A 12,526-nucleotide genomic window follows, 5' to 3' on the forward strand; every position below is an offset into this window, starting at 1 on the left:
AGAAATCAGGCAATTTGATATGTATTACTTTTATAGGGACTCTTGTCATGTGAAGGCAGTTCTGAAAAACTGGCACCATAATACAAAGTCGCACTGCTATAGTCTCATGTAAATATTAAATAATAACGGATCAAGCAAATGTTTAGATTCTTATATTGAGAAATATAGATAATGGACCAAAGCTCAACAATGGAATACTGCTAAGATTGAAAACAGTAGAAAAGAAGGTAGACCAGGAGGTAGTACAAGGTGAGGCCAAGGTGAGATGAGGGGTGAGGGCTAGTGAGCCTAACATTTAAGAAAACAGCTCAGACAAAAAAACCTTTTTAAACAGCCTACTTGGTGACTCGGCAGCCCCTGCTGCCGCCTCCTGTGTCTGGGGAGCAGTGGGCCCGACTCCATCACACACCCTGTTCCGCCACCAACCACACCCCCCCCTCCACCCCCAGAACAAATATCCCATAATTTGGGGCACTTTTTCCTGAGGCGGGTGCAGTAAGCCGGGAAATTTCCCAGCTCGGCGCGCTTGCCTCAGGGGAGCAAATATTCAGGCCCATGTGTGTTGAGAGAACAACATAAAATAAGGAAGGAAGCAACAAACGGGCTGTGCAAAGCAAAGAAAAATTGGAAGGAACATTGCTTTCCACCATTCTTAAGCCCAAACACCTACTAAATATTCATTTCTGAACTTTTCCCCCTTCCTCATCTTAAGAACCAAACGCGTTACATCCTCTTGTTTCTCCCTGCATTCTCGTTGCATTGCAATCATAATCCTTTTGTACTGTTTCCTTTTCTAACTCACTCTTTCAAGACCTTTAAAAATATGATACTACTTACTTCTCTCTGCCTTTCCCCTTTTCAACAATCTTTAGGGTTTTAGAACCCAACCTTGATCTCACCTACTATCTCCTGATTTACTTTCTTTTCCACTGTTTTCAACCATAGCAGCATTCTGCATGTTGGAATTTGATCCATTGTCTAGATTTTTCAATAGAAGAATCTAAACATATTTGACATAGCGTTGTCCAATAATTACGTGATACAATAGCATTTTTACTTAGCACCACTATGCCAGCTTTTCAGAACTGTCTTGGTTTTTATAGGTTCATCTGAGAAAAGAAATGGTTGCATAAAAAGAGTGGAAAATGGTTCCTTACCTAGAGTGAGTTTGGAATGATACTTTGTTAGCTCTGTATTTCAGAAGCCCTTGAAGAAACAGTTTTAAAGTGTGGCCTTAGGGGCTAACAGCTGGTGCAACTGCTTTGTTTATGTTGATAGGTTGTTTCCAATAGGATTTCCAGCTTTGGTTTGCCATATTTCTGAGGATTCAATTGTGTGACACCATTCATGATGTTTAATCATATGACATTTGTTCGCTGTTTGCAATGTTATTACATTTGCCTTAGTTGACCTTGTTTATCTTGTCTTAGTATCAAGCCCTGAATAAAATATTTGACTTTTTGTTTTTGGAGTGACACTTTATAAATCAAAGTACACAAAAGAATAGAAAGATTCAAGGACGAGTAATGTTTAAATAAAAACAACTTTTGTAACAGTATTGATCACAATGATTGCAAAAGAACAATTCAATCTTAATCTCATTGCTTTTTGTGTGGACTTGCTATGCAAAAATCCATTGCCACGTTTCCTATATTACAACAGTAGACTATCTCCTTTTCAAACTTGTGTTACTCTCTCAAGACACATGGCCTGGATTTCCATTCCTGATTGGGAATGGGGGGGCGGGGTGTTGGGGACTAAGCTGGGAAATTTCCCAACTTGCCACACCTGCCTCAGGTCAAGTGGGGGGTGCTCTAAATGGGGGCAATCTTCATTCCAGGGGAATGGGTGCAGGATAGGGTCAGGCACAGGGGCTGCTGAGTGCCGAGGCAGGCTACTTAAAAGGCCCACCTCAGTTCTCTGGGACTTTGTCCCAGTTGTTTTCTTAGACATTAGGCCCTTTAACCCTCACCCCTTATGCACCCTCACCCCGATGCCCACACATGTGAGCTAAGGTCAATGCATCCCTAGTGGCCTCTCACACCATCTATGCTAGCTCATGGTCCCCCCCCTACTCACCCCCACGGCACCTTGTAGCCTATATGCCAGCTTAGTGCCAACTCATGACTCCCACCCACCCCACAGCCCCTTATAACCCCTATGCCAACTTGTTGTCAACAACCTTTGCCCTTACATCTTCCAAGCCAACTTACCCTGCATCCACCATGGGCAGGCCTCAGGAGCCATGCTGAGATTAAATAAAATAAAGTTCTAAATATGTATTACAGACTTCACTGTATAAAAAAATCTCTTATTCATGATTGCCCATTTAATACATTTAAAACCTCTCAAATACTTAATTCCTTATAAAAAACAAACATTTGTATTCATAACCCCACATCAAAGACAGCGAATTTTTAATAACCTCTTTGAGCTGTCGATCAAACTGAACTTACCCACACTATGATAATGATGGGTTGTGGCAAGCATTAATAATACTGTAATGATAGCTCTTAGACTTATGTCAATAAACATCTATTGAAGCTGCTAGAACAGATTTTTTTTCGAGTTTCGGACACAGGCAGGCAGGTTTCTTTTTCAATTTTTAAAAGCTTGGCTATTTAAATAACTTGACAGTTTGACAGTTCTATGGACCTTATTCACCCTTCAAGAGCATTTACGCCAGCACAAAAAAAATTGTAACTCACACACTATGGTTTAAGGCTCTTGTTTCAGCACTGAGTTCAAATGGTCCTGCTGAGTTTGGGTTTCTGACATTCGGGAGTCACCTCCCGCACCAATCCCCCTCAGCGAAAATGGTTTCTGCCATATGTGGGGGCAGACTTTCTGATCGGAAGTACATCCGTCATTTTGGACTCTCCACAACTCCACAAAAATCCAGCCCATGGAGTTTTCAGGCGATTTTAATTGACCCTGATGTCATCATTTCCAAAACCTGGTAATGAAGTGGTTCATTCCAAATAAGGGGGAGACCAGCGGAACTCAGCCAATGCAAATTGACTGCAATTCAAGACAGCTAGAGTACTGCACATGCGCAAACCATGTTTACTGGGGCCATTCTTCCAGAGTTGCCAGCAGCAGCACGCAGGAGACCAATTGCCTATTCCTTTAAACTCTAGCCAAAAGCAGGAGGGTTAGGAACCCTAGTTTCCAGTGTAGCTGGAACAACATATATTCAGTTAATTTAGAGTTATGCTGTCTAACGTGACCTGTGGTTAAATAGATCTTCATTGCAAATTGTGTCAGCTCTGATTTGTTTTTAAAGATGGCCATTTGGACAAGGCACTACCAGGCACTCACTGAATGATACTCAAGATGATTCAATGCCTTGAGAAGGAAAAATGGGTGGAGGGAGGTGGAGAAAGAATTGTTCCTTTTGTAAGAATCAGATTTATTACTGCTTTTCCTCATTTTATTCTGTGCCATGTAGAAACTGGCAGCTCAAAGTCTGTGAGCTTCCAGAGCTGCCCCAATGTTGGACGTGTTGTACTGTCTGTGGTTAACAATTTGTCTCAACTTGTCTGCCACTTCCTGCACTGGTGCCTTATACGGAGGTTCCATGTTCTTGTCCATTTAAATTAAGTTGCCTTACATTAGATCATTTCCTTTATTCTTAGAGAAACTATTAGCTGACTAGTTATTTTCCTATTTAATATTTGTTTCAGGAAGGTACAAATGGTGTAATGTATGTACAGCTTTTTCCTTTCACTTTACTACTCCCTCAGGAAAACCACAAATGAAAAAGTTTTGTAAACACTTTGGCGCTTCTAGGTGCTGTGGAATTGCAGATAAAAGTGTTCTGTCAGATGGTACAAAGACTTAAATTTGTTTTGTATGTACAAGAAACAGTTGTTGGAAATCAATTTTACCCCCACACAAATGGAACACATTGGATCACAATAGCTTGTGTCATTTGCACACATACTAAATAAATGTAATGAGTTGGTTTATTAATAATGCTCTGACATAGTAATCCTCCAGTTTCACATGTAATTTGTACGACTTTGCTGGTTTTACACTTACTCCTAAAATCTGATTTAGATTCATTTTGGGTCAGATTGGCTGTTGTATCTCCTGCAGTATATAGTTACTTGACAAGTGACAGTCTTAGTTCACCTTGAGATTATTTTATCCAGAGTAGCAACTATAACTTTGTGAGGAAAAAAGTGAGACTAGGGTCTTTTTTCACTTCAACATTATCAAGTCATGATAATCCACCCACTCATTGAATGGCAGAAAAGGCATCGGGGCTGATAGGCCTACGTTATGTTATCACTTGGGCAGGTGGGGTCAGTAATCTAAATAAATGTTTGCACACTTCGTATAGCATAAGGAGTAAAACAAGCAAATTCATCTTCAAAGGTATGATGTAGTAACCTTTATAGAGACCAGACTCCAGACTACAGAAATGACAGGAAAAATGTAAAAGGAGGTGGAGTAGTAATATTGATAAAAGACATAATTACAGCAGAAGAAAAGAGGGATTTCAGTAAGGTGAGCAGGCAGTAGAGACAGTTTGGTAGATTTAAGGAACAGCAAAGGATATAAAGTTCTGGTTGCCTGTGGGAATGATGTAATAGCAGGAGGAATAAATAGACATCACAGAAGCATCTAGCAAAAATAATGTAGGTTACAATAGATGATTTTAATTTTCAGATAGATGGGAAGAAGCTGAACAGCAAATCATCAAGGCACGAATTTTGAGAGTGTATTCAGGACAGTTTTCTGGATTAGTATGTTTTTAGAACTGACAAGGGAATACTAGGTTGAAGTGATGTGTAACGAAAAGGAAGTAATTTACAATCTGACAGTATGGGAGCAGTGACGATATGGTTGAATTTGACACTGGCAAGGAAGAATCATAAACCAAGGGTTTTTTTTTCCATAAACTTCGAAGGGATGAGACATAAACTGATGACAGTAAACTGGACTGGACTATTAAATGGTAAATTGACAAGCAATGAGATGCATTTAAAGTAGTATTTGGTATAATACAAAACCAGTACATAAAAGGAAAAATCTCAACTTGTGTAGTAAAGCAATCATGGTCAACAAATGAGTTAAGGTACAGTATCAAGCTAAAAGAAGACTTACACAAAAGCAAAGAAATTTAGTGGACTGGGAGAGCTACTTAAAGCAACCAAGGGATACAAAAAGTGTTGAGGTGCAAAATGTAAATATGAGAAAAAGATTGCAAGGGATCAAAGCTAACAGTAAAAAGTTTTAAGAGGAGAGTGGGAAATAATAACAACAACAACATAAATTTATACAGAGTGTAATGAAACATCTCAAGCACTATAAAGTAAAGCATGTCACTGAGCCACATAAGGAGCTAATTGGTCAGATGACCAAAAGCTTGGTCAAAGTGATAGGTTTTAAGAAATGTCCTAAAGGAGGAAAGTGAGTGGAGAGGTGTAGAGTGTAGACCTCTCCACTGTTGTCCAGCTGGGTGGGACTGCTCTCACCTGCTGGAGAATCACTTGCTCTCTTCCTGCTCCTGAACCCTTAACTCTGATGTCCCCTAAGGATCTATCCTTGACCCTGTCCTATTTCTTATCTACATGCTGCCCCTTGGTGACATCATCTGAAGGTAGAGCATTAGTTTTCACATGTACACTGGTGACATTCTACCCTCAATAAACTTGTCATCCAGAACTCTACTGCCCATGTGCTAACTCACAGCAACTCACATTCCCAGTAAAGCAAAGTCCTGGTTTTAAAATTCTCACCCTTGTTTTTGAATCACTCTGTGGCCTCACCCCTCCCTATCTCTGTAATCTCTTGCAGCCCCACAACTGCGAAGATATTTGAGTTCCTCTAACTCAGGCTTCTTATGTTTCTCTGATTTTATTTGCTTCACCATTGGTAGCCTTGTCTTCAGTTACCTAGATGAGCTTTACCTCATCACCTCATCTCTTGACTCCTTTACAGTTGCTAAATTATTAGACTGCTTACCTGACATCCAGTACTGGATGAGCAGACATTTCCTCTGTTCCTTAGCTACTGACGGCATCTCTCTCCATGACAGCAGCCTGAGATTAAGCTTGTCTGTTTGCAATACTGGTGTCACATTTGATCTCGAGATGAATTTCCAACTTCATATTTGCGCCATCACTAAGATCACCTATTTCCACCTCTATAACTTCACTTTGTCTCAGTTCATCTACTGCTGAAACCCTTGTTCATGCTGTCATTATGACTATTCCAACAGACCCCTGGCTGGTCACCCACGTTCTTTCCACATTCTACTCTCAATAAACTTGTCATCCAAAATTCTGCTGCCCATGTGCTAACTCACAGCAACTCGCATTCCCAGTAAAGCAAAGTCCTGGTTTTAAAATTCTCACCCTTGTTTTTGAATCACTCTGTGGCCTCACCCCTCCTTATCTCTGTAATCTCTTGCAGCCCCACAACTGTGAAGATATCTGAGTTCCTCTAATTCTGGCTTCTTGTGTTTCTCTGATTTTATTTGCTTCACCATTGGTAGCCTTGTCTTCAGTTGCCTGGAGCTCAAGCTTGAGCATGCAAGTAGCTATTGCCTCTGGGAGTAAAAGGCACAGAATGTACTCTGGGTGGGGGACTTCAATGCTAATCACCCAGAACCACCAAGAGTGGTTTGGTAGCGCCACTACTGACCGAGCTGGCCAAGTCCTAAAGGACATAGCTGCTAGACTGGGCCTGCGGCAGGTGGAGAGGGAACCAACAAGAGGAAAAAATATACCTAACATCATCCTCACCAACCTGCCTGCTGCAGATGCATCTGTCCATGACAGTATCAGTAGCAGTGACCACCGCACAGTCACCATGGAGACGAAGTCTCGCCTTCACATCGAGGCTACCCTCTATTGTGTTGTAAGGCATTACCGCCATGTTAAACGTTTCAAACAGATTTAGCAACTCAAGACTGGGCATATTCATGAAATGCTGAGGGCCATCAGCAGCAGCAGAATTGTACTTGAACACAATCTGTAACCTCATGGCCTGGCAAATCTCCCATTCTACCATCACCATCAAGCCAGGGGATCAACCCTGGTTCAATGAAGACTGCAGGAGGGCAGGTCAGGAGCAGCACCAGGCGTACCTAAAAATGAGGTGTAAACCTGGTGAAGCTACAGCACAGGACTACTTGCGTGCCAAACAGCATAAGCAGCATGTGATAGACGGACCCCACAACCAACAGATCAGATCTAAGCTCTGCAGTCCTGCTACATCCAGTCGTGAATGGTGGTGGACAATTAAACAACTCACTGGAGAAGGAGGCTCCACAAATATCCCCATCCTCAATGATGGAGGAGCCCAGCACAGCAGTGCAAAAGACAAGGCTGAAGCATTTGCTGCAATCTTCAGCCAGAAGTGCCGAGTGGATGATCCATCTTGGCCTCCTCTGGAGGTTCCCAGCATCACAGATGCCAGTCTTCAGCCAATTCGATTCACTCCACATGATATTTGAAGGCATTGGATGGTGCAAAGGCTAAAGGCTCTGACAATATTCCGGCAATAGTACTGAAGACTTGTGCTCTAGAACGTGCGGCGCCCCTAGCCAAACTGTTCCAGTACAGCTACTGGCATCTACCTGGCTATGTGGAAAATTGCGCAGGTATGTCCTACTAATAAAAAGTAGGACAAATCCGGCAAATTACCGCCCCATCAGTCTACTCTCGATCATCAGTAAAGTAACGGAAGCGGTCATCAATAGTGCTATCAAGCGGCACTTGCTTAGCAATAACCTGCTCACTGATGCCCAGTTTATGTTCCGCCAGGGCCACTCAGCTCTTGTCCTTATTACAGCCTTGTTCAAACATGGATAAAAGAGCTGAACTCCCAAGGTGAGGTGAGAGTGACTGCCCCTTGACATCAAGGCAGTATTTGACTGAGTGTATCTTCAAGGAGCCCCAGTAAAACTGAAGTCATTGGGAATCAGGGGGAAAACTCGCCGCTGGTTGGAGTTATACCTAGCACAAAGGAAGATGGTTGTGGTTGTTGGCGGTCAGTTATTTCAGCTCCAGGACATCACTGCAGGAGTTCCTCAGGGTAGTGTCCTAGGCCCAACCATCTTCAGCTGCTTCATCAGTGACCTTCTTTCCATCATACGGTCAGTAGTGGGGATGTTCACTGATGATTGCACAATGTGCGGCACCATTCACGACTCCTCAGACACTGAAGCAGTCCATGTCCAAATGCAGTAAGAGTTGGACAATACCCAGGCTTGGGCTGACAAGTGGCAAGTAACATTGGCATCACACAAGTGTCAGGCAATGACCATCTCCAGCAAGAGAGAATCCAACCATCGCCCCTTGATGTTCAATGGTATTACCATCACTGGATCCTCCACTATCAACATCCTGGGGGTCACGATTGACCAGAAACAGAACTGGACTAGCCATATAAATATCGTGACTCCAAGAGCAGATCAGGGGCAGGCATCGTGCGACACGTAACTCACCTCCTGACTCCCCAAAGCCTGTCTACCACCTACAAAGCACAAGTCAGGAGTGTGATGGAATACTCCCACTTGCCTGGATGAGTGCAGCTTCCATAACACTGAAGAAGTTGGACACTGTCCAGGACAAAGCAGTCCACTTGATTGGCACCACATCCACAAACATTCAGTCCCTCCACCACCGACACACAGTAGCAGCAGTGTACACCATCTACAAGATGCACTGCAGGAATTCATCAAGGCTCCCTAGACAGCACCTTCCAAACCCACGACCACTGCCACCTAGAAGGTCAAGGGCAGCAGATAGATGGGAATACTACCTCCTGGAGGTTCCTCTCCAAGTCACTAACCATCCTGACTTGGAAATATATTGCTGTTCCTTCACTGTTGCTGGGTCAAAATCTTGGAACCCCCTCCCTAACAGTACCGTCGGTGTACCTACACGACGTGGACTGCAACAGTTCACGAAGGCAGCTCACCACCATCTTCTCAAAGGCAATTAGGGATGGGCAATAAATGCTGGCCTAGCTAGTGACACCTACATCCCATGAATGAATTAAAAAAAAATTCTTTCAGGCTACTACTAACCATTAAACTGATCTTTTGCACTTTATTTAGATTCCATCTTCAGGCCTGGGTCTTTGTACCTAAGTTTGTTCCTTAAAACAGGTTTGTCAATGTAACCCTTCCTCCCTATGTGCTCATAGCCTAGGAGAATGAGGTGGCAACTTCTGGATACTAATTTTTGCTCGCAGGCCTGTCAATGAAGCCAATTACTTTGCCAACCTCCTACGGGGCATGAATTTAAAAAGCACATTTCTGCTACTCTCAAAATGAATGCAGGCTGTCCTTGCTATTGGACCTGAAATAAGACAGTTGACTTTTATTGCATTGGTTCGAAGCAGGCTGTGAGCTGAACAATTTCGTAAATTGACATGTCTTGTTTCAGTCCGCATCTTACAAGTCCATTGTCTATGGCTTTCCCTCTTTAACCTTGTACAAATTCACTTTCTTCAAAACACAGACCTTAAACATAACCCAATTCCAGATCCTTTCTGTGGATAAAAAATGAATTCAAATCACTAAAAGTGTCAAGCAGGAAGGATTCCCATTTCCCAGTCATCCAGATTTTGCCATGGTTAAGGGCAATTGGGATCAGCCAAGGAAAGGGTTAACCAGCGAACAAAACCTAGGACTGCACTATACAGTTTGGGAGTTAGAGGGTCGTTAGTTCCAATGAGTGGTGTGGATTTACTTATTGCCTGGTACCAGCTGTGCATGATCCGTATCCTGTCACCACACATATACACTTGCTACTGTACTCACTACAATAACGTGTTTTAAAGGTTGTTCACAGTTTAGAATATTTGGTAATCACAGCTTTAAAGCTAAGTTGTCTTCAAGGAAATGTAACCATGGCAACCTTTTCAATATCTTCTGAGGAGCGTCTCTGGGAAGACATCCTTTCGTATCCTGTTTTGTAAAATGGGTTTGTATGTCTTAACTTCTGCTGACACCTAAGTTCACGACTGCATAAGCTACGTTTCTCCATGTCAGTCTATGTATTTCCACATAGAAACATCCCTCCAGTTGGAGCTTGGTTTAGCTGGACAATTTAACAAACTTCAGGTGCTCATTAGCAGACATATCAAATATGGCCTGAGAGTTGCAATCCCTCAACTATATTCAAAATTCCTGCCTGAGGTACTCCCTGATTTCCTTTTGAGCAGGAAATTACTGTTCCTTCCTCCGCATGAGTCTGATCAGAAACAAAAGTTTTATTACGTGGATGCTGAAGGAGCTCTGAGTTGTATTGACAGAACGAAAGTGTTTCTCAAACCTCAATAAAGCTTTTGTGTCTTATGGGACATGTGCATCTGGTAATGTTATGTCTAAGCAAAACATGGTGCACATAGATCTGTTAATGCCTTATCTAAATAATCTTGGAAAAATGGGTAATGGGTGCATTTTGCATTACTGAGCAGGTGAAGCAAACTGCAGGTGAGGTTAAGGAATATTCTACAACTTTATCAAGGATATTGTAAGACAGCATCTCCATTGTCATTTGGATTGGTCAGTCAAACTTGATTGATAGCTTGGAACCTCTGTTTTATATTTAATGTTTTCAGTAACGTGTGGCTTTCCACCTCTTTCCAGGCTATGTTCATTTAATCTCTGTTGTTGAAATCTGAATGGAAACATTCTATTAAAGGACATGGGTTGTAATTAGTTATTACTGTATAATATTTGTTATGGTTTAAGTAGGCTTTATGTTCCTTTTGAATATATAATGTATTAAAATGCTTATTTTTGGTCTTTATTCTAGCAAAGGAAACATCTTCTGCAAAGCCCCATCCATCCAGCTGTGAGTTCATTTCTTGTGAGGCTTCTCTGAATGGCTGTGCAATTGTTGGTTATTGTTCTTAATTTGTTTTTATGCTTGGGTTTTTATCAGATAAAAATGCACCACTGGTTCAGTACCCCAGGAAAGATGTACAGGTACTGTACATGTGAACTGGGAAGAGAATGTCACGGGGGTAGCTTTATAATGTCATCTGTATCAAATTGCCTGAAGAGTTAACATCACCTCATCTGGGTTTAATTCTTCACTATGTGGGGGGTGTTTTCATTCAAAGAAGGAAGATTACCCTACAGATTAGGCACCCTTTATAGATATTTAGGAGAGGAGAAATGCTGGAATGAATTGGCGTTAAATTCCATTAGCTTTGAGAGTGACTCTCTCGTGGTATATGGATAACCTCACAAGGTCAAAATTAAGTTGCAGTCCTATGACTCATCCATTTTTTTGTAATCTATATTATAAACTCAGTTAAATGAAAACCATGTTAAAAATTAAACAAAAAAGTGGAAAAATTACATCAAAGAAGCCCTGTGCCATCGCCATAGATTAAAATTGTCATCCTACTCGCAATAAGTTACTCTGTTGCTGAGGATCAAAATTTTTTTAAAAATTGGAATAATTGAAGTAATGTTATGAATGAATAGCAGTGGAATTTTCCAGTTATAGATGTTCTATTTGAATATTGCCAATGTAAAAGTTTTGACAAAAGAGCACCAATGTGAACAAGAGTGAGTTGTTCTCCTGCTGCTTGGTGTATAAAGGGTTAACAGATGGCATATGCTAATCTATAATGTAGATTACGCTGTACCACTGACATCAGTCAGTCATGTGTTAGATACGAGAAAGAGAGGAGAAAGAGGTTGGACCACCATGCCTAGGAGCAAAGTGCCTACTCTGTAACCTATCTAGATGTAGTACTTATAAACAAATGTTAAGCAGATATCAGAGTATATCTACAGTTTATCTACTCACCAAGTTCCATGCCTAGAGTCCAAGATAGAAGGACCATCTCAGAACATGGTGGCAGCTGTGTAGACATTAATGTAAAAAAAAACACATCACTGTTATCGAAGAAACCACGGAGTGGAGAACACCTTGATAGCCGCTCACAACAAATATAGTCAGGAAGAGGAGGCACACTGGAGAGAGGTAACGATGACTGAATCTGGTGAGCAGTCACAGTCCTAGCCCCGCCAGTTTGACTGCCTCGAGGGCCCACAGAGAGGCCAGCAATGGAAATTTTGAAAACCTATTTTGTTCGGTATCAAGCAGCATCAGGCCTTCGTGAAAAAGAGCAAAAACTTCAATTCAGTTCTTTTCTTTATGCAGTAGGTCCAATAGTGGATGATGTTCTCTTAAAATAGGGAGTGTAGGAGTCCGCTGCAGACTTTGAGATCACTCTTAAAGCTTTGACGCTATTTTAGCCAGAAGAGAAACTTGGTAATTGAACGAGCATGTTTTAACCAGCAGTCCTAACGACCTGGGGAATCGATTTGAATTAATTCTAATTGACCTATATTCCCTAGCTAGTTCTTGCTGAAGGACGAGTTAATCTGTGATCGCATAGCAGTGGGTGCCTGGGATGGAAAACTCTCTGACTTTCTGCACGCTAAAGTTGATTGTACTTGGGATCGAGTAACCCTGTATGTGAGGCAGGCCGAACTTAGATGATTTAATCAGGCTATAATTCGGCGTGACTCTGC

At 41.9% G+C, this 12,526-nt stretch overlaps 2 protein-coding genes across 9 annotated transcripts in view; one reads left to right on the forward strand and one right to left on the reverse strand.

Annotated features, from left to right (window-relative positions):
• The window catches only part of cmss1 (cms1 ribosomal small subunit homolog), a 330,534-nt gene that overhangs the window by 102,481 nt on the left and 215,527 nt on the right, over window positions 1–12,526 (forward strand). For 3 of the 4 annotated variants that reach the window (XM_041211440.1, XM_041211442.1, XM_041211441.1), the window contains one exon: window positions 10,788–10,826. The exons of the other annotated variant lie outside the window; for it this stretch is intronic. The gene's annotated coding sequence lies outside the window, so the exon portion shown is untranslated. The remainder of the gene's footprint in view (window positions 1–10,787; window positions 10,827–12,526) is intronic. 4 annotated transcript variants of the gene reach the window in all.
• Window positions 1–12,526, reverse strand: part of filip1l (filamin A interacting protein 1-like) — a 254,298-nt gene that overhangs the window by 79,510 nt on the left and 162,262 nt on the right. The window lies entirely within an intron of this gene.

This window comes from Carcharodon carcharias, chromosome 18 (assembly GCF_017639515.1).
Source record: "Carcharodon carcharias isolate sCarCar2 chromosome 18, sCarCar2.pri, whole genome shotgun sequence".
Taxonomy (NCBI): Eukaryota; Metazoa; Chordata; class Chondrichthyes; order Lamniformes; family Lamnidae; genus Carcharodon; species Carcharodon carcharias.